General features: G+C 53.7%; 1 protein-coding gene across 3 annotated transcripts in view; it reads right to left on the bottom strand.

Annotated features, from left to right (window-relative positions):
- Positions 1–21,746, bottom strand: part of GDPD5 (glycerophosphodiester phosphodiesterase domain containing 5) — an 87,835-nt gene extending 66,089 nt beyond the window's left edge. For all 3 annotated transcript variants that reach the window (XM_081539686.1, XM_081539685.1, XM_081539687.1), the window contains exon 1: positions 20,907–21,746. The gene's annotated coding sequence lies outside the window, so the exon portion shown is untranslated. The remainder of the gene's footprint in view (positions 1–20,906) is intronic.
- Positions 21,747–24,161: the final 2,415 nt, after the last annotated feature.

Consider the following 24,161-nt stretch of genomic DNA (forward strand, 5'->3'; position numbering starts at 1 on the left):
AGACCTGCTGTGCAGCATGTGAATATAGCTAAGACTATCAACGGTATTCTTAAAAATTATTAAGACAGTATATTCTAAGTTACGTGTGTTTTTGAACCACAATCCCACTCTTGGGGTAGAGAGGGAGATTAGGAGAGGTTTTAGAGGGGAGAGTCCAGGCAGGCCTCACGGAAGAGGGGACTTTTGAGTTGGGCAGGGTTGGAGCAAGCATAGATGAGTCTGGGGCATACAGACAAAGGCTCGGGGCCTTTGGCCCTTGCCTTCCTGAATCTCAGGATCCAGCTGACTCCATCCCCCAGCCCACTCCAGGCCCCCATGATCTCCACACAGATGCAGCACCCCACAGGGGAACAAGCATTGGCCTGGACTGAAAAAAGAATTTCTTGAACACCTACTATATGTTCCCAGGCCCACTTATTTCATGACCTCAGGCCATCCTTGTTCTTCAGGGGGCTCAGCCCTCCCATCAGTACAATCAGAAGGTTACCCGGAATTCCTTCCAGTTCTCATTGGGAATCATCTGTGAGAAGGAGGGGAGGTGGGAGGTACCAGTGACCTGCCCAGAAGGGCACTAGGACACTCCTGGTCAAAAGAGCAAGAATCAGAAGCTGCAGCCTTGGAACTTCCCTGGTGGTCCAGCGGCTAAGACTCCAAGCTTCCAATGCAGGGGGCCCGGGTTCAATTCCTGGTCAGGGAACTAGATCCCACATGCTGCAACTAAGACTTGGTATAGTCAAATACACAAATACATTAAAATTTAAAAAAGAAGCCGCAGCCTCATGATCCTGCCCTAGGCAGCCTTTGCCCACTTCAAAGAGGAGGGAGTTTGGTTTCATTCCAACTCTATACACAGGGGCCGGCGTCTGCTATGTTTGTGACAGGATCACAGTCCCACCTCCCAGTCCAGTACTGGAGTGACACAACTGCACTGAGAGATAGAGCCCTCCATGCCCAGGGCTCTCTCCAAGAACCCCGCCTCTCACCTCTCCCCTAACTCGGGAATCCTTTGTCCCCAGAACAGACAAGGTGGGACGGTCCCTGTTCCCAATCCCACTTCTGCCAAGTACTAGCTGGGCCTCAGTGTCCTCGTCTGCCTTTCGGGGACACAGATACCTCCTCTGTGAGGGTCAGAGAGAGCAAGGACTCAAAACGCTGCACCCAAGATCTGGCATGCAGAAGGTGCTTAATAAATGACTGCCATCATCTTTGCGGACGATGCCATTTTCATTGATCTGTTTGTTCCTCTCAGAGGCTGCTTTGTTTGTCTGAATTCTTCCCAGAAGAGATGTTCCCCAGCTTTCCTAGGGGAATGCTGAGTGATGCTCCCCAGCCAGCCGCAGGGAGGAGAAGGGAGGAGCAAAGAGCTTCACCTGATGGAAAAAGTCAAATCATCACCACGTGGAAATGGAAGAGAAGTCCCAGGGAAGCCCAGCGGCTGCCCCAGTACCTTTCACCCACCCTCTTCCTCCCTCACCCAGGGGGGCCTCACAGTGGCCTCAGATCCTGCTTCCTAAGCTCTCTGAGGCCTGGCTGGGAGGCCTGATATGATCAGGCTGCTACTTAAATCGCACAAAGCCTTCTATTCTTAGCTGAGCAGCGCTGAGCTCCCTCCCAGCTGCCTGTCAGCACTACAAGCCCCGGGGGTATGGGCCTGGGGTCAGTCATGACGACAAGGAGGCAGGCAGCCTGGTGACCCAACTCAAGCCTGGGGCTGCCGGAGGGGGCCCTGACCCTGGATGACCAGGGGTCCACAGAGGGGTTGCCTGGGCTAGAGGGAGATCTGAATCAGAGGATCCATGAGGTTACTTCTGAGTCCAGTCTGCTTCTCAGTCTTGATTTCAAAGAGCCAAGATTCTAGGGTTCCATGATTCAGTGCTTCCAAGAGTTGGGGACAGAAAGATTCTGTGTTTCTAAAAGACCAAGTTTCCAAGGTGCTGTTGAAGATCCGAAGCTGGGCTCTAGTGTACGCACTCCCCACCCTTCCCTTTAACAGGCAGAGGATGGCTGGCTCCATCCTGATCCTGGAGTCCCCGGCACGAGCATCACATACAGCCCACTGGACTCAGCACTGGGATCTGCAATACTCCCCGGCCCCCCAGATCTGTCGGGGGCAAGAGTTCCTAGGGAACTTCCAAGGAGAAACTGGGAGAGGAGGCAGGGACAGGCTGAAGCTGCCCTGAGGCCCACCATCACCAGACACTGCCGGGCAGGGCGTCCACTATCAGTGTCTGCCCTGGGCCAGCAGGACCATCATACACCTGTCAGACAGGTTGGAGAGGCTAGGTGACCTGTCCAAGGTCAAAGCTGGGACGTGGAGGAGCCAGGGTGAGAACTCCAGGCCTGGCTGGCTTCAGAGATCATTCCTCGACTCACACTGTTTCATTATTAGCTCACAGCTTCCAGGGACCACCTTCCTCAACATCCTCTTTTAGATGCAAAACTGAGGCCCAGAGAGAGAAAGGTCAAGTGCGCAAAGGCACAGGGAATTAATTGGTAACAGAACCAGGCAGGACTGTTCCCACTGACTGTCTCCCATGCCCTGATCAGGTCCCTGCCACTGATCCTTCTCTAAATCCTCTCTTTCTGCTCACCCGGAACCAGGCTTCAGGGGCAGAGCTGTGTCCTGCTCCCTCCATCGCCAGCACAGCAACTGCTCCATGGCGTCATCTGAGAGACGAACTGAGAATCAGGGGATGGGATGGTGGGTCATGGCCTCATGCCCAAGGCTGGCCAGCTGAGCACAAGGAGTGACAAGGTCTGGCGAGGGCTGACCCAGTGTTGGTCAGTTCACAGGGGCATTTGTCAGAAATACTCAGAGGCTAATTAACCAGCTGTCCCATTAAGGAAAGCAAACGAGGCTTCACTGAGCTGGTGTCACAGAGCCTGCTGGTCACCAGAACAGGGAACAAACACAGCCTTGGCTTCCTGAGCCACTGGCCTGCACCCACTATGTATCCGTAGTGCTTTTTGCTTTCCAATAGAGTGTTGTTGTTTTTTTTTTTTTGATGGCTCCAGGTCTTTGTTGCAACATGAGGGACATTAAGATGTGGCATGGAAACTCTTAGTTGAGCATGTGGGATCTAGTTCCCTGACCAGTGCTCGAACTCAGGTTCCCTGCATTGGGAGTGCAGTCTTCACCACTGGACCACCAGGGAAGTCCTTCAATAGAGTTGTATAGGTAATTCCACAAGGCTGGGAGTTAGACGTCCTTTACCTTCCTTTTACAGGAGCAAGGAGGTCAGGGACTCGCCCTAGGCCACTGGCTAGCACACAGGGCTTGCCATCCCAGTCAGGGCTGCCCCATCCCAGAGAGACTGCCCAGGTGACTCAGAGCCTCCCCTGCTGGGCTCATGAGTGGAGAATGTATCTAAGCTGCACTGATCATTTTATGCAGCTTAAGAGAAATTTCCTCTTTCCTGCTTAGAGAGAGATCACAGACCAAGTATCTAAAAAATCAATTGCTTTGTTCTGGGCTAGAACTAAATCTTTCTGCAAATCAGTGGCCTACTAAGCACCTGGCACCAGTATGTGTCCCTCCTGCTGGGTAGTTTGATTTGACCTCACACCAACCTCAAAAGCTTTATAGCCTAGGCCGAGCCTCAGACTGGCCATGTCACAGATCCAAGGTTGCACACATTCGGGGTGGAGTTGGGACAAGAATCCAGGTGTGTCAGGGCTTTTTCAGCCGGAGGGGTGGGAGAGAACAGATATTTATGTCCACTGGGCTCTCTTTTCAACAAACTCCTTAAGTTTATGCTGCCCCCTCCCTATATCCTTCCCCCTGCCCGCCCCCTCCCCTGTCCCCAACCCCATGCCGATGGAAACAGAGGGAACATCTGTGATGCCTCTGGTGCCAGTCGATCCCAGTTGTCTACCTGCAACCCCCAGCCCTGGTGGGGCCAGAACACCATCTGGGAGCCACTCAGGAACAAGGGCATTGAGAGGGACCCTCAGAGCTCTTGGGGAACGGAGGCTGGGTGCAGCCCAGCCCTATACTTCTGCGCCCCCATCCTGGACAGGTGGCTTTGACCAAGCACTCTGTGTGACAGGCTGCAGGCCCCCCAGATGGGCATCCCAGGCCCTAGAGAAATGAAGCAGCATCCATACCAGAGACCTGAGTCGCTCCTACTGACGCCTCCTGGGAAGCGGAGGGGAGGGAGGGTGGCAGTCTTGTTCTGCCCTCAGGGACACAGGCCAGAGTCCCTGGATAAGACAAGCCTGTTGGACCCTGCCTGCGAGCAGAACAGAAAAGTTGAGGAGGGAGCGTTCCTGACATATGCCCCACCCTTTCCCAGGGGCCAGACTCAACACTCTGCAGGACTCTGGGCTGCACCTGGGAGGGGTGGTGTCTGGTTCCAGGACCGAGCACTGCTTTTCCTCCTGTCGAAAGGCACACAGACACAGGAGTGCAAACACACAGGCCTGGCCTGCCTGTGCAACATGTACATAATTCATGGGCTCCGATCGCTTTGGCCTGGATAAAGTATACCCAACAGAAGCCTGCACGGAGATTAGCCAGCGAGTGGCCACCCGGGAGCACTTCCGGGGAAGGGGTGAGTCCCCAGAGTGCTGGGGGTTGTGGGAGGCGAGGGTGAGTTTATCATATGCTTTCACAAGTTTTATCTCATTGAATCTTCATAGAAGCCCAGTGTGGGAGTTACTGTTGCTCCCATTTTACAGATGAGGAAACTGAGGCTCAGAAGTCAAGTAGCTTACTCATTTTCACACAGAAGGAAGATGCAGAGCTTCCTATCCTGCACCAAGCTGCTTCATGCAGGCAACCCGCAACCCCAGCCTAGCTCAACTCCTCTCCTCCACCCAGTTTGGGGCCTTAGAAGAGCCATCAGTGAGGACACCATGGCACTTCATCCTGAGCTCAGCAGACTGGATGCTGAAAGGAAGAGAGAATGAGGACTGAATTCCTCCAGCAGAGTCAGCCTGACCTCTGACCTGCTAGGGCTTCCCAGGAGACCTCAAAGCTGGGGGAGAAACAGTCTAGTCCTCCTCTGCACACATGCCAAGAATTCCCAAGAGCCCTTCAGAGCTGGAAGGGACATGCTAGGTGACCTTGAGCTCAACCATGAGTAAGAGCAATTCAAGTCCAGAGCAGGAAAGGACTTATCCAAGATTCCACAATAGAAGAGTCCAGTCAGTCCACAAACCTGCCAGGCGGGCAGCAGCCAGGTGCTGGGGACACTGGGATGAATGGCCTGGCCCTCGAGGTGCTCCCACTCAGCTGTTGTCTGGACGCTTGTGAACTGCCCAGCCAGCTTCTCCAGCCCCGTCTCCAATGTCCCACCTTTCCTCCCTCTGCCTCCATCACCCCAGGCTCTACACAGGGTCCAGAAGGTGTAACCTACTCTGTTGCCACCTCTGTACCTGTGCTCCAGGCTGTTGCTTTTCCAAGAATGTCCTTCCCGGCTGGCCAGAGCCTGTCTATCCCTCCAACCCCCAGGTGACCTCTGCTCTTCTGTGCAGAGCCTAACCCCAGATTCCTGAGCCCAGCTCAGGCTGATGGAGCCCAGGGGAAGTGCTCCCTCCCTCTTCTGAGCCTCCCCTCACTCCTGACAACATCAAGGAACTCCTTCTGTGTGAAAATTGGCAAACAACTTGACTTCTGAGCCTTGGTTTCCTCATCTGTAATATGGGAGCAATATTAATTCTGTCTAGGGTAAGCATTCCTGGAACTGTCTCCCTTACCCACCTCAGGACCGGGGACTACAGAGCTACTGAACCCAGCAGTAACTGCATCACCCACCCACCTCCCACGAAGACCCCTAACAACAAAAAACAAAAACAAAACAAAAACACTTCTTTCTTTTAGGGCTAGTATTTGTCTTTCTTTAAAAACCCTTAGTGGGCACAGGGAAATGAAATGAAGGGTTCTTAGTCAGACGCATCTTGGCATTTCCAAACGCTGGCTGTGCGCCTGGCACCCAGGAGACGTCTGAGAGATGAGGGTTTGGTGGATGAAAGAATCAAAATATCTCCACCATTCACTTCCTCCTGTTGCCTGAAACTCCACCATTATTACCAATTCTTTCCTGGGGCTAAATGGTCCTCCTGCATATCCTCCCTCAAAAGGCAAGCTGCCCGAGGCAGAAACAAGCTCTATCTGAAGCCTTCTGTGCCAAAGTGGAAAGTGAGGGTATACAGATCAGCTCTCCCCTGTGTTTTCTCCAGGCTATCAGACCCCAGACCCTGCTCTGCGACAAAGCAGCTGCGTGTTCAGGCAAGCTTGAGAAAGGCTGGTGGCACCCCTGCCACAGGTGGGGATCCCTCGTGCATATCAACACAGTAAAGGCCCTGAGAAGTCCTGTTCTGAGCTATGTGACCTTACATTTCCCAAATCTATGCGTCCTGGGACCCAGAACCATCCCAGGGAATCAAGGCTCCGCAGAGCATAGTCCAGGCAGTGTGGACCAGATGGTGGGCCCAGGCCCACTGCAGGACTAGTGTGTGTGCTAAAGGCAAGCCCACCCTCCCTGCTGGCAGATCCAGAAGCAGATGATCCTGCCCCAGCTTTGTGACAGAAGCAGTATATGAACGGGGCATCACAGGGCTTGCAAACAGAGCACAGGAGAGGGAAGAGGTAACAGGCCAGGCTGGAGACCTGAATTCCCACTGCAATTCTGTGCTCACTGCTGACCACTGGGCAAGGGACCTCCTCTAGCTGAGCTCAGCTTCCACTGTCTGCAAAACAGAGATAATGCTATTCTCAGGGCTGCTCTGAAAATGCAGTGTGGTGCTGCAGGATGAGGTGGATTATAAACTGTCAAGTCCTGTACCGGCATGTGCTGTGTGCATAATGATACACCTGCGTGTGCTCCTGGGAGGGTGTGGTCATGTCATGATTGATCACAAGCCACTGCAGAGGTCCTCAATCAGGATGGATAGATGATGGATGCAAGACCCAGGGACAAAAATTGCTAGTTGAATAGCTATGAATGAATGAATCAATGAAGCAATTCTAATAAGCTCAATTGTCCCATTTCTCAGTCCCCAACTGGTTTAAGCAGCAAATTAGGAAATACACATGAGGGGGCAAGAGGGGAGGAAAAAGAGGTGCTGGACCATTGGAGGCAGGTCTGTGGGCAGCAAATGAAGGGTCAGGGAGAGAAGAGTCAGGAACCTACAAAGGCAGAAACTGTTGTTGAACAAGTGAACAGTCCTGGGTCACGGGGTGCAGGAAACCTGTGGGGTCTCAGCTGGTCTCGGCTCTCCGAGCAAAGCAGTCAGTGTTCACAGTGTTCACCATCCCAGGAAGTTAACCATGTGGGCCTCGTGCAGGGAAAGGAAGCCATCACTCCTTTTCAAAAAGGTTTCCAACCCAAACTATTAGACGGTTGTTTTTAAAGGGAACAGGAGGAAGCCTCAGGGACACAAGCGTTAGCTTCCTGAAAAAATAGGCTCGGATCATAAAGAATCTGCCTGCAATGCAGAAGACCTGGGTTTGATCCCTGGGTTGGGAGGATCCCCTGGAGAAGGGAATGGCAACCCACTCCAGTATCTTTGCCTGGAAAATTTCATGGACAGAGGAGCTTGGCGGGCTACAGTCCATGGGATTGCAACTGAGCAACTAACACTTTACATTTTTATACCAACTCATCAACATATTCATGCACAGAACAAACTTTTTTTTTCTTTTTTTTCTTTGGCTGCATGGGGATCTTAGCTCCCTGGGGATGGAACCCATCCCCCCAGCAGTGGAAGCACAGAGTTTTAACCATTGGACTGCCAGGGAAGTCCCAACAAATATTTTGAAAGTGCCTATTGTGTGCCAGGTAAGTGCTGTTAGGCACTGGGGGGGAAGGGATACAAGGCCTCATTGGATAGTGTCACACATTGAAGACCTGGATAGATTAATGAAGTGTTGGGTCACTTGAGGATAGTGAAAGAGGTGTTGGAGAAAAAAGCCACAGGCAGGAATTCTGGAGGACCAAGCTAAATCGCCATGTGACCTCAGGCAAGTGACTTTCCTTCTTTGAGCCTTCACTTTCCCATCCAAAAAGTGGGGTGGATAAAAAAAATCACCTAAAGTACTACACTGCACCAGGCACTGGACCAGTAGTTACAGACCTTATCTAACGCACACAGCCAGCAAGATAGCTGGGGCTATTTGTGGTGGGGAACGATTGTCCCTTTCACAGATGAGCAAACTGAGGCTCAGCTGGTTACTCACATGCCTGAGGGCAAAGAGTTGGTGGGAGCCAGAATTAAAACCCAGGTTTGCCTGACTCCAGAGCTCTCCCTCTCTGGCCCTCCCAAGCAAGTCCCATGCTGCCTCTCATAGATGGTCAAGAAGGTTCGGTGACATCATAAATAGCAAACTGCTTTATAAAAGGTAAACTATCCTGTGCCCAAAGCCAAAGAGAAATCAGTCTTGATCCTCCAGGAAAACAAACACTGAAGTTCACAGGAGCACTGAGAATTAGCTGCAACCCAGAACTCCTGGGTTCCTGATCCCTCTACCTCCTTGACCAACTTCTTCCCAGGGAAAGGGCAGTCCCAGGAGCCCCGGCCAACCTCCCACAGCCCATGCAGCCCCCTCCCAGACTGAAAATGGCCTCACTCACAACAACCCCTGTGGCCCTCCTCTGCTGAGGACCTAGATGCCCTGGCCTGGTGTGAGTAGGGGTAGGGGCTGGGCAGAACCAAGAGCCCCGGTGCTCCTTGTCCCCACTGACAAGCCAGTCACCTCATCTCTCTGAGCCTTGAGTTTCCCCACCCACAAAAGAGGGATTAAAGCAGACAGACTTCATGTGGGAAAGGATCTGCTCCGAGGAGGGACTTGACAAATATGACCTTTGTGGGATGAGTTTAACTGGGTGAGTAGGAGGAAATCCAGGCTCTCAAAATCCCTGTTTGAGGAGGCAGGTGCTGCCCCACCCACCAGGAATCCCCCCACCCCCACTCCCTGTCTAACCGTAAACGTGCCCCTCCTGTGCCCCTCCTGCTCTCGGAAGTCCTGGCCTGAGAGGTGAGCTCAGCTCCTACCACCATGCCATCAGCAGGACCCTAACTTGCTGACCTCCCAGGATGATGGGAGCCCAGGTAAATGAGAAAGAGAAAAGGGGGCTTCAGCTGAACTGTACTCATCTTTACTGGAGACATCTGGGCCCCCGGGCACAGACATCCTCACAGACCTACTATGGCCCAGAGAGGCTGCTAACTGGCTTCAGGCCACACAGCAAGTCAGGAGTCAAGTGGGTGCTGGGACCCAGGCCTTCGAGACCTAGCCCACAGTGCTCTCCACTACCCCTGGGTCCCCGTTTTGGAGCATGGATAAAACCCAGAGAGGAAGAACAGTGAAAACAGCCAAGATGAGGCACCCACCCCCACATCATTCTGGTCAGAAGGCACTGGCCGTTGACAACTGGGCTCCCAAGACAGAGGTTGAAAACCAACACCCAGTTGCTCTGCTGTTCCCTGCCTCACTCACTGCAGATACTGACGGGCACATTTCTGTACAGAATGGGCTTAGCCTGCTTCTGCAGAGTCCTCAACAAGAGGAAGGAGGTTCCAATTGCAGCATAGTGGAATTAAGTTAGACACAAGAAAGAACTTCCTGGGGCAGCATTAGAAACGGACAGTGCAGGTAGAAAGGAAACAGGATGAAAGTGGTTGTGGAGTCTCTTCTAAAATACAAGATGCTTGGACTTCTCTGGTGGCCCAGTGGTTAAAGTCTGCCTTGCAATGCAGGGGATGCAGGTTGGATGCCCAGTCAGGAAACTAAGATCCACACGACTTGGAGCAACTAAGCCCAAGTGCCACATCTAGAGAGAGTCCATGTGTCGCAATGAAAGATCCGCATGATGCAAAGAAGATCCCGAGCAGCCAAATAAATAAGTATTTTTTTAAAAATACAAGATGCTATCTCATCCATCAGGGCTTCCCAAGTGGCGATAGTGGTAAAGAACCCGCTCACCAATACAGGAGACATGAGAGACGTGGATTCGATCCCTGGGTCAGGAAGATCCCCTAGAGGAGGGCATGGCAACTCACTCCAGTGTTTTTGCCTGGATAAGCCCATGGACAGAGGAGCCTGGCAGGCTACAGTCCAGGGGGTCACAAAGAGTTGGACAGGACTGAAGTGACTTAACAGGCATGCACCCATCTCATACATGAATTCATTTTAGCTTCCGAACAGACCTGGAAGGTAAGTGTGGCTAGCCTTTTCTTCTGTTAACCCTTATTTTCTAGGTGGGCAACTGAGGCTCAGAAAGTGTAAGTAACTTACCCAATGTCTTCAAAGCTTGGAAGAGGCAGAGCTGGGCTGCAAAGCCAGGACTGACTCGGCAGCTGGTTGAGATCAAGACACGACCACACCCACCCCTGGCATCTCGCTGCTCCTCCTCAGTCTCAGATGCTGTCGGAGATTTCCATCCCGGACAAGAGGGAGTGCTCAGTGGTGGCCAGCTATTAAGGAGAGGGCTCCACATTCTAGGACTGCCCTGCTGTCCCCATGACGCCACGCCCCAAGGGCCTCCAGACACTTTCCACGCAGTACGGCCCGATACATCTGTCTGACTATGCACCTGAGCTCATCTGATGCCAGCCTCCCCACAGCCTTTGCCCAACTCCTGAGATAAGGCTGTCCCTGGTAAGATCACTCTGGAAGCTAGCTGCAGCCTGATCTAGGGGGAAAAGGCATGGGCCAGGGTGAGCCCCGAGGTCCCTGCCTCCTCTGTAACAACAAGTGAAGGGGAGGCCTGGCTCCTCCAGCTGTGCTCAGCTCCGAGTCACTGCTGGGCCCTGGGAGGACTTAGCCCTGTTCCACTGCTGGGGAAACAGGGCCAGAGCAGCCAGGCCACTTGCCCACAGTCAAAGAATAAGAAATAATTCAATAAGAAACTGAGCCGGGATTCAAACCCAAGTCTGTCTGATTCCAGAAGCCATGTGTGTCGCCAGAGCATCATTCCACCCTGGAGCGTCTGCCTCGTGCTCTGCTTGCTGCAGCCCCTAGGGCCATGCCTCCATGCCTTATGCTTCCTCTTCCTAGAACACCCTTCCCACCCAATTCAGACCAGTAGAGTTCCTAGCCTATCTTTAAGATTCATTTCAAATGCCCCTTCTCCATGAAGCCCCCTGGTTTCTCTCATTCTCATCTGAGCTCTTGTGTTTTTGCTTGTATCCTGCTCAGAGCTGCCTGACCTGCCCCATGAGGAAGAGACTTGACCCACACCCTAACCGTTCCCTGCCACCCCAGCCTTGGGGCTTCTCCAGGGCGGCGACACTCAAGTCTTCTTCCTCCCAGCTCTTCATGCAGACTTGGTGGTAAAACTTGGGGACATCTCATCCCACTGCTTTTTTTTTTTTTTCTGACAAATAAGCCATTTATTCTCAAGCAGAAAAAAACAAATATCCATTTTCATTTTCAAAACACCCTGGACATCCTCTTAGAGCATTTATCACATTAAATCAGTTATTTGATTACGGTCATCCCTCGGTATCTGTGGGGGACCGGCGACTGCTCTCGGACACTGAGCCTCAACAGAATGAGAGGCCACTTCTCACAGGACGTGATTTGCAGGGAAGGACATGGAGAGGGGGTAGGTAGCTGACAGGTAAGTGTCCACAATGGGGTCAGGCTGTGGGGAACGGTCACTGACCTCGTCACTGGGGCAGAGTCTAGACTGAGGGCGGTGACGGTCCCCATCCTCTCATTAAAGGTCCGGCCGCATCGTGAGTTCTGGGCTCCCACTGTCTTATTTGTGATAATGGTAAAGACCGTCATTTACTGCGCACTTCCTGCTCACCAGGCACCGTCCCAAGCACTTTCCATTCACTCACTCATCAGTCCTCACAACAACCCTCTGAGGTACGCTCTGCTATTCCCAGTTCAAAGACGAGGAAACCCAGGCACAGGGAGATTAAAGGACACAGTGGTTAGTCCCCGGGCCATATTACAGCAGAGTCAGGATTTCAGGAGAAAGCCCTGTTTTAGAGCCTGTGTTCTAACCACTATTCCATGCTTCCTGACCAAAAGGGACAGAGACACAGGCTGGAAACTCATAGCCAGGTCCTCTGAGGACCAGTGGCAGCAGAGCTGGGCCAAGTGGTGGGGATGGCGGCCAGGGACCTGAGCACCAGTCTTAAAGGGGTGCTCAGGCACCACTGGTGAGGCAGAAATAGAGAGATGGGTGCCCCCAGCACTCCTCTTGGAGAGGACTGTGGAAGATGGGATGCTCCGGGGTGGGGGCTGAGATCCCCTTTGTAAGGGATAAACTCAAGTATCAAAGATGAGCCTTCAACTGCATCCCTTGGAGGGTGAGTCCAGTGCACCTTCTAGGTTTTGCCTGAAAGCCTGGCATTTGTTGTTTGCCTCTCTGGGCCCAGCCCACTTTGTGTCAGGGCCCCTGGAGGCTGAGGTGTTGAGTTACGTGCTGTTGGTTTCTGGGAGGTTCACCCAGTGGGAAACCCCAATGGGAGACTGGAGGAAGGAAGGGAGTGGAAGCTTTATTCCACCACTGGTGCTCCTGGGTTACCTGGGTCCCTCTCCTACAGGCCAGAGCCTCTGTCCTTATAGCTGACCGCTTCCTTCTGGGGCACCGTAGCCCTGGGCAGGAACCGGCCCCCTGCAGCTGTGCTCCCTTTGCTGGTTTGCCATACCCCATGGTCTGAGCAGCTCACTCTGGGCTCATACACCCTCCCTTGCTGGGCCAGAGCAGAGGAGACCAGGTACTGTCACCAGTGATCCCTTTTTGCAGTTTTTCTTTCCCCCTCAGAGTCCCCTCTAAATGTGCACGGAACAAATGATTACATAATAGGGGTTTGCAAGGGAGCACGTTACTAAGTGTGCAGACCTCCGCTCTCTCAGCCTGGGCCAGCACTCAGAGCAGGTTGGAAGTAGGGAGCAGGACTGGGCCATGAGGGCAGGAGGCGGAGTTCAGTGAGGACAGCCATGGCCAGTATGAGGACTCATGACATGGTAGGCACTGTGTACTATACACCAAGCACTTCATTCACTTCTCAGAACCTCCCCAAGGAGGTTGCACATCCTATTTGCGCATTTTACAGAAGAGAATACCGGTGCTCAAAAAGCAAAGCTGAAATGACTCTCCCAGGGTTGTATTTCCAGTAAGTGACAAAGCCAGGGCTCAAATGTGACTTTCCCTGCTTCCGAAACCTATCCTGGTAACTACCCTGAAATAATTTTCTTGGATTGGCTTTCAACAGAGGCAGCTGACTTAAATGGGGTCAGTTATTGGTGAGGGCCACACAGAGGCCTCCAATGTCTCCCCAGTACCCTCCCCGAGACGAAAAAAAAAAAACCTCTGGCATTCTTTAGCTGTCCCAGGTGGGACGGGGGCCCCAAGCAGGCGGTGCAACTGGGTGTCCGGGTTGGAAAAACAAGCAGATTCAGACAAGGCTTCATTGTTAAGGAGAGCTTGACTCTTGGGCCATTAAAACAAAACCAAGCAAGACAAAATGCTTGCTGCCTTATCTCTTAGAGAGAAGGGGGGTGGGAAGGGCCCCAAGACTGGGTGCTGATCCCTCCCCACGCCAGCCTCCATCTCAGAGACCCAGCTTCAGGTGGCTGGGGCAGTAGAAAGGGCAATGCAGTGGGAGTCCAGGGTCTGAGTCCAGCAGGCTCTGCCACTGTCTGTGACCTTCTACTGCACACTGCTGGCATGCCCAGTGCTGCATTGGAGCTTTCTGCACATGGCCTCATTTGGTCTCTATGGCCCTTTCAGAGAGAGATGTTATTTCTGTTTTCAGATGAGGACACTGAGGCTCAGAGAAGATACTCAAGCAGGGATCAAAGGGGTGTTGGAATCTAGGTTTATCAGATTGCAAAGTCTTTCTAGTCCCTGTTTCTCCAGGGAGGGCAATACCCTGGAAGTAATGAGCTCCTTGTCTCGGGGATGTACAGGTATCATCTGAGGATGCTGTAGAAGGCGTGCTGCAGAGGGTGGCCAGGTGGTTCTCAATCTTGGCTGTCTTTGACATCTCCTGGTGGGCTTTAAAAACTATTGATGTGTAGGTCTTGCCCCAGATTGTGGAGCGGGGACCAGGCAGGACCTTTGAAAGTTTCTGCAGTGATTCTAACGTGTGCAGTAAATTTGAGAGCCATGGGCCCAGATGCTCACTATAATCTCTCCCACCCCACACCTTTTAAAGGAAATAAAGGCTTTGTTACTCTGACCTTATTTTACAAGAGAGGCAAAAACCAGGCAAAACATAAGGGCCAAGGTCGTGTCCTCAGGGCCCACCACCAGCTGTGAGTGCAGGCAGCATGAGGGGACCCTGACTTAAGGGTGTCTCTGGGGTGAACTTTTTTAAAGATACTTGGGGGGTCCTGGCTCTTTTGTCAGTGGAAGGAAAGTTTCTCTTTGAGCCTCCTGGGTGGGAGGGTGAGGCAAATTCTTCATGGCTTTTTTTTCTTTTACATAGAGTTCACTCATTCAAAAGCTAAACAGCTGTAGGATTAACGCTGGAAGACCACCTCTGCCAGTGGGCGTGCTTTGGGAAGCAAGAAGATAAAAGAACTCCAAGCAAGGCCTGTTTATTCTTTTCTGTTGGAGATTTGGTCCCAGGCCTGGGAAGAGCTGAGGCTCTCAGACCTCGGCCCACACTTCCTCCCACCTGCCTCCTTGGTACCCTCCAGCAGGATGTCACAGATGGCGAGACAGCGTGGGGCAGGGGGAAGAGGGAGGCCTGTGGAGTCCAGCAGACCCAGGGTCTGCCCAGGCAGGGACTCCTCCTGGACAGGAACCACTCCTCTCTGAGCTTGTGCCTACTGCTGCCCACACAGCGATACCAGGGTGCATGTGCGTGCATGTGTGTTAAGTGATACTTTTCAATGCAGTTCCAAGAGCACCACCTCCAGGAAGCCTTTCTAGACTCCGTCTCTGCCCTGCACTGAACAAACCCAGCCCCTGGCCTTCTCTCCCACATTCTGTGTTGTCACTGCTTCTGTGTGCTCCGCTCCTGAAAAGACTGCATATTCATTCATTATCCAGAGCAGCTGCCCTGTGCCTGGGACTCATTCCATATGTCCATTCTGAGCACCTGTTCTTTCAGACTCTGGTAGGTGCTCAAGGTACAGGCAACACCAGCACATAAGCACTGGGTGCTTATTATGTACCAGGCATTTTTCTGAGTGTTTTATATGAATAATGCATTTAATCCTCACCACAACTATAATTGTTCCTATTTTACAGATGGAGAAACTGAGACCCAAAGAGGTTAAATCACTTGCCCAAGTCACATAGCTAGAAAGTGTGCACTTGGGCTGTGATCTGAGCATTACCCTCTACCACCATCCACAGATGTCCATGGGACCAGCCCCTGCCTTGGGAACTCAGTCTTCACAATTTGGAGGTTTTGTATCTCTGTTTACTTGTTGAATGTCTGTTCCCCCCATGGACCAAAATCTCCAGTTGTGTTATGTTTTGTAATATGTAATCATGTGTGTGTGCAGGGGGAGAGGAAGACCAAATGAACACTCCTTCCCTTAAAGGAAGGATTCATTCTGCTCAGCGTCTGCTACCTGGACTCCAGACAGCTCCTCCCAACTGGGTCATTCCTGCTGTGAAGGCCTGGGAAGGACCAGGTCCCTGGACATCCCTCTTGGGCCTGACCTCTGCCTAGAACTTGGCCTACCCACTGGGAGGGTGGTGGGAATGGCAGTTCTCCAAATCCGATCTGCCAGAGTCCTCCCCAGGTGGCAAAGCATCCTCCTGGGTGCAGCCCTCCCTGCTGCTTGGCACACCCTCCCTCCCAGCCTTAGTGGCCAGGCTCTTCCATCAGCTTCTTACTGAGTCACTTGATCACGAAGCAACTGAGGGGACGGGCAAGGGGACTCATGCTGACGGAGTCTGTGTGTCAGGCCTGGCACCTGCCTCCCATCGTCGCATTTAACCCCTGTAACACTGTGATTGCCGGTGCCACTTTAGAGAGAAGGAAACAGAGCTGCAAAGATTGAATGACTTGTCTAAAGAGCAGCTTGCACTGTCTCTCCTGGGAGTGGGTACAGGCACCCACTGTGTGCCAGGCACTCTGGGGGCAGGGGGAGAATTGGGTGGCAGAGAATCTGCTTCTGACTGGCTGGCAAGGGAAGCAGACCTACATAAACCCAATCCACAGACCACAGCAGGCAAGTAAGGGCTGTGGATCTGTAGAGGAGGAGTCCTGGAAGCTTCTAGAAGGAGACATCTTCAGGCCTGGCTCGCTTCCTCATTGCTCCACTCCCACGACCACCACAGGAAGAAAGGCAAGCCTTGGCCGACAAAGTTCTGGTGCCCCGTGGTGCCCCGTGGGTCCCGCCCTGGAGGCTGCAAAGGGAGGAGAGGCAGCTGCTCAGCAAGCTGCCCTGCCAGTGACCCCACTGTGACCAGGCCTGCCTGCCTTCCTCCAGCCCTGCCAACCTGGCCTGGCCCAGCCGGCTCCCAATCACAGGGTCGTCTCTGCCCAGTTAATGACCATGCTCCAGCAGCCCAGGCCCCCTCCCTCCTTCGGGGGGAGTAGGCAGCAGCTAACTACAGAGCCTGCTGGTCCAGACAGCAGCCGGGCCAAAAATCACAGCCGCCCATCGCACCACATCCTCTGGCTCTGACGCTGTGGTCTCCTCCCCTACCTTCCAGGGTCACAAAGGACACTGCAGAAGGCTGGAGCTCTGGAAGCTTGGATACCCCCTCCCCTCCCCATAGACTCGGGGAAACAGGACCACAGATGGGTCTGATTCACCCCAAGTCATACAGCCAGCCAGTGCAGGGTCCAGGGCCCCCTGCTCAGCCTAGCACTGCCCTTTCCTAACCCTGGGAAGAAGGACCCTTTCCAGGCTTTTTACATGTGCAATTTGCTCTCGAGGTACTTGGGTGGAGTTGAAGAGGCAGGACATCTAAGAGCTGCTGTGCTGTCTGTTCAATTGCAGATAACAGTGCACTCCTGACTTCTCCCACCATCTAGCTGTGTGACCTTGGGCAAGACAAGGAGCCTTTCTGAGCCCTAGTTTCTGGGGCATAACAGTAGCTTCCTCCCAGAGTTGCGAATGAGAGGGTCTGTAAAACAGCACCGTGTCTAGCTCAGAACAAGTACTCAAGAGCATTAGCAATTGCTCATATCATCATCACAGTAGTAGTAAATGAGTATGTGGATGCATATTACCAACCATAAAGTGGGATGCAATGGTAGGAACTGTTTATACTATTACTATGAAGTGTGAAGGATTTAGAGGCAGTGTGACCAGAGGCTTGGGTAATCCAGGAGTGTTTCTCGGTGGGAGGTGGGGGGGTAGGTGGGATTCATGTTCTGAATTGGGCCTTGACTGATGGGGAAGTGGGCAGAGCAGAGGATGGTATGGACGATGGGAAAGAAAAGTGAAGTGTTAGTCACTCAGTGTCTGACTCTCTGCGACCCTATGGTCTGGCCATGGACTTCTCTGGGCAAGAATACTGGAGTGGGTTGCCATTCCCTTCTCCAGGGGATCTTTCCGACTCAGGGATCAAACCTGGGTCTCCTGCATTGCAGGCAGATTCTTTACCATTTGAGCTATCAGGGAAGCCCATGGATGATGGGAGGAACCCCATAAACAAAGGGGCCACACATGATGTGTTTAGGAAACAGTGGTGAGCAGTGACCAGCGGTCTATGCAGTGGCTTTGGTGGGCAAGACCTTGAATGCACGAAGAGGTCTGGTCTCCATCTCACTGGTAAGAAGGAGTCACAGAAGGTTCTCAATGGGACCCTGTGATGCTTTCTGCAGTGTGAATTCTGTCTGGCATTCAAGGCCCTCTGCCATCTGGCCACCCACCCCTCTTATTCACACCCCTCTCTGACCCCACAGGTTCATCACCACTCTAAGTTCTCCCCACCTCCCTGCTTATTACACCAGCTTATCTTTCCCGCCATTAGACCACCTGTGGTCACGTTCACAGTGAGGCACTCTTTCATTAAGTACCTATCAGGCCATCTTTATGTATATGACCTCACAGTTACCTGTAGCTAACCTCATTTTACAGAGGAGGGAGCAGAGGCCTGGCCGGGCAGGTGTCTTGCTCACAGTCACACAGTAAGTGGCACAGCCAGAATTCAACCTTGAACTGATGTCAGGACCCCTATTCTCTACGGCAAGTTGCCTCTAGCCCCTGTCCAGACAACTTTCTCCTTGATAAAGCCTTCCGGGTTACTCTGGTCCCCAAGAGCCTCTCCCTGCCACCCCTCCCAACCCATTGGAATCAGGGGCCCAACAGCTTGATCCTTGTTCGTCTAGCTTGGTTTCCATTGTTTCCTGCAGGCCCATCTTGCCCCCTTTAAGAGAGCTGGGGTTGATAACAGGTCACTTTCTTCCTGTCGCCCCTTTCCGCCATATCTAAGACTTGATCTAGCACTGACAGGAACCACCTGCCTACTCTGGTGGGGTTCAGAAACCCAGCTGAACACAGAGCAATCAATTTCTCTGAGCCGCCTCTCAGGAAGGGGAGTCATAAATTATTTACTACACCTTTGTGGCTAGGGAGGCCAGACAATGGGCCAGAGGGAATGAACACCCACTCCCCCCAACCCTGAAGCGAGCCAGCGGCCCTGGGGTGAGGGGTCAGAATCTGGAGCCCCCTTGCCAGGGCCCTCAAGCAGATTCTAAAGGGTTATAGGATGAGGGCGGTGGCCCAGAGATGCCTGACCCTTACAGCTAAGCAAATCCAGGTCTGTGAACCTGCAACAGTAGCCTCCATTCCTACTCAAGGCAAGTCTGAGAATTTCTCTGGCTTTCCTGGTCAAAAATTCAAGCTTCCTTTTCTTACGGGGAAGGAAATAGCTATCTGGCTATGTGCTATATATTTATATCTCATTTAAACCTCACAACAACCTTGTAAAAGAGGAGTTCTAACTCACAGAGAAGCAGCTGGGGCTCAGAGGAGTGAAGTGACTTGCCCAACACCACATGGCCAGTGGGAGGAATCAGAGCAGATTCCTGCCGCCTGGTGTGACTCACTGGTGTCTGCCCGTGCGCTCAGCCCGCCCCATTGAGTGCTAGTCGCCACAATGCCTTCTCCATCTGGACACCCTCCAGGGCACCTGGTACACAGTCAGCACTCAGTTCCTGAAGCAAACTCAAAGGCTCTGCGCAGATGGCTTCACCTCTCTGAGCCTCAGTTTCCCACACAAGGTAGCCATTAGCAACAAGCCCTGTCTTGGCGAACACCACTCTTTAGCACTTGACAGTGGGCTGGGCGTGATGGACCTATTCTGAGCAGGTAACATATCACCTGCCTTGACTCCATTTTACAGGTGAGGTGTGGAGCCATGGATGCATTCAAGAAGCCCCTGGGGGGCACCCCAGCCTCTTCTGCCTCACTCTGTGTTCCAGATCCTTTCTACCCCACCATGAAATGAGATCACAGGTGTGAGATTATCTCACCAAAGAGGAGCTCTGTTTAGATTCTGGATTATTATGAGCATTTGAACTCCCAGGGAAGGTGGGGGCTAGGAATCTCAAGCCCCTCAGTCACTTTCTCTTCCAGGTCCCCCAAACACTCACCCCCAGAGACTGAGAGCTTCCAGTCTTCAGCTGACCGCTCCACCCTCCCCTACCTCCCAGGGGCTTTCCAAGGTGGTTTCCCCTTGACTCCAGGAAGCTGAGCACAGCACGGGTTAACTAGTCCCAGCCAAGGCCACCAGGGCTCCTACTGAGGCCACGTTCCTTCCCCACCAAGAACAAGAGCCCACGGAGTCCACGCCAAGCACTCTTTCACAACATCCCTCTCCGTGTACAACCCCAGGAGGCAACAGGACCCCTGCCTGGGAATCCGGCCCCTGGGACTGTGCTCCTCGCCCCGGCAGCCCCAACCCTGGGAACCTGTACAAACCCCTGCCCTCCCAGACGAGAGGTGTCTTGCAGGTTCCCCTGCCCAGGAGAGGCTAAGGTCAGACTTAAGGTATGGGCCAGAGGCTGTGGGGCTGCTGGTCTGTCTTAGGCCCCAACACCAACCTCAAGGATTCTCAGAACAGCCTCACATGTGGTCACTGAGACCTTACATCAGGGGTGGGAAAACCCCAGCCACCTATCCAGATGACGCTAACCAGGGAAGCAGAGTGGATACCTTAAAGGATGTTTGGGAAGGTTTTTCTCAAGTGTACTTCTGGCTCAACTTCACTTTCTTTAGGACCTCAACGATTGGTACCCCCTGTCCCCAGGCCTCAGTGTCCCCCTTACCAATGTTAAGCATGTGCACCGGGTGAGTGCTGAGGGCCTCTTTGACTTGGGGACCTCTATGGTGTGTTCTCCTAGCAGATAAGCAGCGTCTCAGGACCTCCTAGCCTCTTAGAGAAGCTGGATCCTGGCACACAGGGGACGGGGCAGCTGTCAGGGCGGGAAGCTGTGGGACTGGTAAGCTTTCCACTTCTGCTCTCAACTCTGGGTCACCTTTCCTGGGAGGTGACATGACAACGGGGTGGGAAGGAAAGAGGCCAGGAGAGACCACCTCCCAGCCTCAGGATCAGCTCTCCGTTGCCCCGGTGGCCCCACCTTGACCCCTCCCCCCCACCTCCTGCCTGGCAGCTATGCACTTCCTTTCTTTTCCTCTCCATTCTCTGCTCCTCTCCCTCTCCAGCCTAACACTCCTCCCCAGTCTCAGCACCAGAGTAAAAAGAGCAGGGTCAGTCAACCCTGATGAACCTCAGTTTCCCCATCTGTAAGCGCTCTTAACAGCACACAACACCTTTCATCACATGCAGTGGGAGTGAGCCATTTGAAGGATCCTTTGCGCAAGGGTGGGGCGCGGACCCGCACACAATGGGCGCTCAATAAGTGCCCGTTTTCTCCCTTTTTCTCCTCCCTTTCCCGCGCCCCGCTCCTAACCAGTCCCAGCTACGGCTAATGCTCCGTGCACATCCGCAGGTGGCCCCGGAGCTGCCAGGATGGGGTCGGAGGCCGCCTTTGCTCGGCATCCGGGGCTCTCTCACCTGCAGCTCTCGGTTCTCTCTTGTGTTTCCTGCGGGGCAAGCGTTCAGCCCCTCGTCTGGGCGGCAGGAAGGTGGCAGCTTCGGCTCGCAGCACCAGCCTAGTCTGGCTCAGTCAGACTGTCCAGCCCGCCTGAGACCCCTCACGGGGTTCTGGACCAGGCCGGGGCTTCCTGGACTTTCGCACGGATCCCAAGTCCGAAGTACCGTATCAGAGGCGGCGGAAGGTCCGGGTTTCGGGGAACCAGAGTCTGGAGGCGTCCGGACTCCTTTGCACTCAATCAGGGGGCTAGCGTGCACCCCGCCTTAGCCCTGGCCGGAGGGCTGGGGGCTCCGACACACACTACAGAAAGGCTGCGAGCGAGCCCGTAACCCTGGAACCGTATGGTGGGCCAGGAGAGTCCCGTCCCGGTGCACCGTATCTAGGTCGGGGGCTCGGAGCGTCCGGGCCACACGCCCCGGACCGCGGAGCAGGGAGCGTCCCGCCGGAATCCGGGGCTGGGGCAGGCGGGGCAGGGCAGGGCGCCGGCGAGGAGCGCGGAGCCGCGGCGGCCGGAGCCGGCGGGGAAGTCTTTCTAGGTCCGGACTCGGCTGGCTCTGCAATATGGGGCGGTCCACGGTGCGGCAGCCGACTCCAAAGCTCCGGGCCGCGGCTATACTTCCTCCTCTTCCCTCCGCTCGCTCGCAGCTCGCTCAGTCCCGCGTCGCAGCCGCTGCCACCGCCGCTGTCATCCCCGCCACCCACCCCCACTGGAGCTGCAGTCCGAGCCGGAGCCGAACAGAGCCGAGGTAGCGCGGCTCAGTGCCTGAGCGCCGGCCAGCACGACCCCTCCCGGTGGGGGCGGGGTCAGTATGAGGCCCCGCCCACCAGGGCTACAAGCAATGGGCGGGGCGAGCTCCAGATTCCGCCCCTACCCCCACCCAACTCAGGTCCCGCGCCGTCGGGTGGCTGGAGCCAATCCGAGAGTGGGAAAAGAGCGGAACTCAGCGAAACGCGGACTCTACCTCGGAGAGGGCGGGGCCGAAGTGGAGAGGTGCGGCGGTAGACCGGACAAGGGAGGGCATGGTGGGATTTTAAAGAGCTGAGCTGGGGGAGAGGGTAACCTGGGGACCCGGATGGAAGTAGCAGTGGGGAGGGCTGGTTTATCTGGGACCGAGGGTGGGACAGTCAAGGGGTAGGAACAGGGGTCGGGATGGGAAAAGGAACAGGATGTAAACTAGGGTAGTTATCCTGGAGCGAGTGGAGTCCTCAGGAATAGTGAAGCCCTCGAGACTGGTGGGACACAGCCTCACAGTATCCTTCTCCCTCTCTGGCTTCTAAGGCTCAGCGTGAGATGAACTTGGATACCGTGAAATATTCAGGTTTCTGGAAGCAATGAAAAATAAGTTTTTGAAAATAAAGAGCGGGTCTTTCTTTAACATTTCCTCCTTCCCAGAGCCCATCTGCGGGGGGCGTGGGGGGGTGGAAAGGGGGCATCGTTGTCAGTTTTAAAACTAAGAAGCTAAAAGCAGAGGTTAGGTGGGAACAACACACAGACATCTCAGTAGTATTGAGTTTCTGTCCTGTTCTCCCACCCCATCCCTTCCCCAGAGCCTTGGAGTTGGAGCTGTGTCTGATTTATCTCTGGGTGCCAGGTTCCCCGTACAGGGCAAGGCACAGAGCTAGTCTTAGAGGGTTTTGATGTATGAATGATTGAGTGTTGAACGTCCAGCAGGGGCCATGTAAAAGCCATTAATTGGCCTGGGGAGGGAAAGGATGGAGGCTACGGAGTACAGGTTTTCTGTAAGCCTCACCACCAAGCTTGTACAGTAGGTACCCCATTTCACTGATGAGGCCAGAAAGGCAGAAAGATGTCACCAAGACCATATAGCTGGCACAGGATTCCTTCCACTCATCACTGTCACATTCTAGGGTAAAGCTATGTGGCTTTGAACAGGCTACTTGATCCCTCTGAGCCTCTGGTGCCTCAACTGTAAAAGGGAAATAGAGATGTTGCTACTTAGCGAGGACTGGACAGGCAGCAGGCTTCAGAGGATGGAGGGAAGATCTTCTGGCAGAGGAAATAGCATGTGCAAAAGCGTGGAGTCTGAAAGAACCCCTCTAGGGATCCCTGGCCTATTCTGGGGGGATTAGAAGTTTCCCTCAGGGAGTGACAAGCAGACTCAGGCCAGAAATAGGGGTTAGCTAGCTTAGGAGGGAATCTTGGGGAGTGGACAGTGCTCTGTCTTTGTAAAGGCCAGCCTGGACTAAACCCTGGAGGTGGGGGAGAGCACTGCTCTGTGGAAGAATGCAGACAATTTCAGGGTAGCTCGTGCTCGTAGAGAAGGCACAGGAGAATGGATGGGAAGAGGCAGGTGGAGCCAGACAGGAGCAGGAGAGTACTTTTTCCTTTTTTTCTCTTTTTTTTGGCTGCACTGTGATCTCAGTTCCTCAACCAGGGATCAAGGCCGGACCTCCATAGTGAAAACACTAAATCATAACTCTGGACCGCCGGGAAACTCCCCAGACTTTTTTTCTAAGGGCCAAGAACTCCATTAGAGTCCTCCTTCTGGTCCTGAACCTAACAGGTTTTTGCTGAGGCCCCAGCCATGAAGCCCCTGATTCTTCTTTCACTGGTTATCAGAGGGGTGTCCTGGGACATTTTTAAGCCAGGTATTGATATGGGAAAGACAGAAAGGGAAGCCAGGTAGCATGAAAACATTTAAAGCCCACATGAGGCAAATGGTATGAAGAGTTGGAGTCTTCCGTGAGGCCTGGACCCAGAGCTCTGCTCCATCCCTCTTCAGAGCTCACCTTAGAGTCTGGCTGGGAGAACAAGGAAAAGGGTGAGCAGAGGCTGAAGTCCAAGCTGGGGGGGGGGGGGGGGCAGGTGTCTCTCTTGGCCAGGCCCAGGGGTGGGGGGTGAGGAGGTTGGCCCCAGGAAGCTAACACTGGTGGCTGTGGCTGGAGGACTTGCAAGCTATTTTGCTAAGAAACCTTGTGACTTATCCCTCTGCTCAGAACCTTCTGTGGCTCCCAGTTGCCAGCATGATCAAGACCTAAGTCCCTAGCCTGGTGCTCCAGTCCCTCTGTTGCTGCTCTCTGCCAACCCCACCAGCTTTATCTCCCAATCACTCCCCGCTCCCCTCACACCACACTTCTCTCAGCTTCCTCCATAATCAGGATACATCTCTCCCTTCCATGTGGTTGCTCCTGCTTGTCTGGGGAACCATGTTCCCCTTTCCTCCTGTTAATTCCTATTTCCCTGCTGACCTGAA

This window comes from Giraffa tippelskirchi, chromosome 11 (assembly GCF_054371585.1).
Source record: "Giraffa tippelskirchi isolate mGirTip1 chromosome 11, T2T-mGirTip1v1.2.pri, whole genome shotgun sequence".
Taxonomy (NCBI): Eukaryota; Metazoa; Chordata; class Mammalia; order Artiodactyla; family Giraffidae; genus Giraffa; species Giraffa tippelskirchi.